At 52.2% G+C, this 3,472-nt stretch overlaps 1 pseudogene; it reads left to right on the top strand.

Annotated features, from left to right (window-relative positions):
* The first annotated feature begins 1,406 nt into the window (after window positions 1-1,406).
* Window positions 1,407-3,223, top strand: LOC122121645 (annotated as a pseudogene).
* Window positions 3,224-3,472: the final 249 nt, after the last annotated feature.

The following is a 3,472-nucleotide window of genomic DNA, read 5'->3' as shown; positions in this document are numbered from 1 at the left end:
AAAGTCTGGCCTCCAGCTGCTCTCTACCTATATCTTCCACCTAAGTGCTAGAATTACAGATGTGGCCCAGCCCATCTACTCTTGTTTTCCCCTTGAGATCTGCTTAGAGCCAGGTCATCTTCTAAGTAAGAATTCATCAAGGCAACTTGGATGCAGAAGCATTTCCCTGTCCATCCATGGCTGGCTCAGTCATCTAAGTCTCTACATGAAAGTCAGGCACACATCCATGCTGCGCATCTCCTGGATCTGCCTAAGATGCCACTCCTGTGAATAAAGCAAGGCCTGGTCATTCCCAGAGAGGAAGAAGCCCCAAAGAGTACACTATTGATCCCCTAGTGAGGATGTGGTTAGTAACACAAGCCCTGGACATGTAGACTTGGCACCAAGACCTCAGGTGAGCTTCTTTTGTCCTGAAGTGTGAAGTGGTGGCCTGATTATCTAGCACTTATACCAGTGGGTTGCGAGCCCAGGATGTGGCAGGTAGAAGTGCATGAGGGTACAGCAACAAAGTCCCATTAGGGACTGGCCTAGCTACCCACTTCTTGGTCTAGCACACATAGGTTTTGTGACAGTGTGACAAAAAGGAAGAGGGAACAGAGCCAGCATTCCAAGAGAGGTTTTCTAGGTCTCTGAGGCTCAGCTGTGCTCTCTGCTGGGCAGTGGCCCTCAGGATGTTGGCATAGATGCATTAGAGTCTCTGGTGTGCATGGTACATGAAACACTTTCAGTTTTGCTGGCTGCAGAGCAGGCCAACCTGCAAGCAGGCATCAGGCAGCAGGCACAGCCTGGCACTCAACCAAAGACCCTGATGTAGGCTACCCAAGGTAGAAGGTGAAAGGTAAGAGTGGGTTTTACAGACACACACTGAGTAAGAGATCCTGAGGGAGGAACCCGTCCAGCTGTTGCTCCAACCAGCCCTGCAGTGGATGGTGCTCAAGTCTGAGACTCAATTTAAAGTCGCATGAGCAGAGTACAAATCCATACATTCCAGCCGAGTGACCTTCAACCAATGCCAGTCTTCTCACTTAAGAATAGTAATTCCTCTCTATAAAATGGGCTTATTCACCACTGGCAGCAAGTATGGCGGCCTTTCGGTCATCACCGTCAGCAAAGGCAGCCTGGAATGTGGCCACGCAATGGTGGTGGTGCCCTATGATGACAGGCCACAGTCTCCTTGCCACCATTGGCCAGCACCTGGAAGCCCACTTAGGTACAGTACCCCAGCTCAGCAACAGCCACTGGCCCAGCACACAAGAATTCTCCTTGGGGGATGGGGATGGCAGCGGCGGCTGGCGATGAGCGGCGGGAGCGCGTGAGGAGCAGGCGGACAAGGCTGGAGCGCCAGCCGCAGGGCAGAGGGTGGGGGCGCAAGCACAGCGGGCGGCGGCGAGGCGGCAGCAGAGAAGATGGTGGACAGCGACAGCGGCAGCGAGCGCGGCGGCAGTGGCGGCGGCGGCAGCTGGCAGGGAGGCTTCCAGCCCGTACCCCGTGGTGGCGGCGAGCAGGAGACTCAGGAGCTGGCCTCGAAGCGGCTGGACATCCAGAACAAGCGCTTCTACCAGGACGTGAAGCAGAACGCCAAGGGCCGCTTCCTGAAGATCGCCGAGGTGGGCACGGGCGGCTCCAAGAGCCGCCTCACACTGTCCATTTTGGTGGCGGCCAAGTTCCGCGACTGGCTGCGCAACTTCATCGAACACTATGGGCAGCTGGGCCCCAGCAGTCCCGAGCAGCTGGCAGTGGGCACAGAGGAGGGCGGCGGGCCAGGCACTCCTCAGTTCAACCACTTTGGAAAGCAGTATGGAGGTTCCTCAAAAGACTTCACATAGAACTCCCCTATGACCCAGCAATCCCACTTTTGGGCATTTACCCAAATATTTATAAACAAGACCACACTAAAGCTACCAGCACAACTATGTTTATTGCAGCATTATTTACCATAGCTAAGATATGGAACCAACCCAGATGCCCCTCAGTAGATGAATGCATCAAGAAAATGTGGTATATATACACAATGGAATTCTATGCCTCCATCAGAAAGAATGACATTTCCCCATTTGTTAGGAAATGGAAAGGCTTGGAAAAAATTATATTAAGTGAAGTAAGCCAGGCCCAAAGAAACATAGGTCCCATGGTTTCCCTTATTTGCAATATCTAGTACATCTATGAGTCAAGCGGAAAAGGTCAGATAATGTGATGTTAGGAAAACGAACCCTTAAATATGTATTTTAATGTTTTTTTTTTCTTTCATACATGTGTTTCTAACGCATTTATAAGATTATTTCTTTGTTGCTTTGTATGTCCCTCCCCCACAGTGTAACCCCTGCTTTCACTATATTTGATGTCAGTATAAGTTGTGGAGGAGATGGGGACAAACAAGTCGTTTAAGGATTCAGGTGGACCTGTTGCAACCATGAGAAGTACAAAATGTCATGTCAAAAACGAGCTTTACAATGTCGGTGTGGGGGGGTAGTGGGGGGGGAAGGATTGGGTGGGGGGGAGGGGGGAGGCTGGGAAGGGAGGTGAAGGGTAAACAAAGGAGGAGGCTGCAATGCTTGGTAAGAAATGTATGCATTATCCTGCCCATGTAATTGTAACCCCTCTGTACAGTATGTTCTCAAATAAAATAAAATTAAATAAAAAAAAAGAGCGAGTTCCTGGTGCGCAAGAACTGCAAATACTACCTGGATCTCAAGGAGAACCAGCGCTGCCGCTTCCTGCGCATCCGCCAGACCCTCAACCGCGGCGGCGGCGGCTTTGGCGCAGGCCCCGGGCCTGGTGGCCTCCAGAGCGGCCAGACCATTGTGCTGCCTGCGCAAGGTCTCATCGAATTCCGACATGCTCACCAAGCTCATCGACGACTAGGGAGGCAAGGAAGACAAGCTGGCCAGAGGCCCAAGAGGCGGTGCCGGCAGCCCCGGAGGGGGGGGGGGGGCTGTGCGGGGAACTCCTGGAGGGCACCTCTATTACTGTGGACTCCAAACGTTTCTTCTTCAATGTGGGCTGCAACAAGTACGGAGTTTTTCTACGTGTGAGTGAGGTGAAGCCGTCCTACCGCAATGCCATCACCGTGCCCTTCAAGGCCTGGAGCAAGTTTGGTGGCGTCTTCTGCCGGTATGCGGATGAGATGAAAGAAATCCAGGAGCAGCAGAGGGATAAGCTTTATGAGCGTCGTGCTGGGGGGGAGGGTGAGGAGTCCTAAGGGGAGGAGGTGGATGAGGATTGAAATGGCAGCTCTCCCCACTGGCCTCCCCCACCCTGTTACCCTCGCCCCCCATCCCCTATCCCACTGGCTAGTTCCCATTCTTGCTCATTCCCCTGTGAGCTAGTGGAGAGGGAGCCCGGGAGGCCACCAAGGGAGAAAAAAATACCAATAAAATTAAAAAAAAATAACATAGTTAAGAGAAATAACCGTAAGACAACAGTCTTGAACAGTGAGTAAAGCAGTAAAGTTCCAGAAATTGACAGCAACCTG

This window comes from Dipodomys spectabilis, unplaced genomic scaffold (genome assembly GCF_019054845.1).
Source record: "Dipodomys spectabilis isolate Male_0828 unplaced genomic scaffold, ASM1905484v1 ptg000192l, whole genome shotgun sequence".
Lineage (NCBI taxonomy): Eukaryota > Metazoa > Chordata > Mammalia > Rodentia > Heteromyidae > Dipodomys > Dipodomys spectabilis.
Note: the sequence above shows the minus strand (reverse complement) of the source record. Positions and strands in the feature narration are given on the sequence as shown.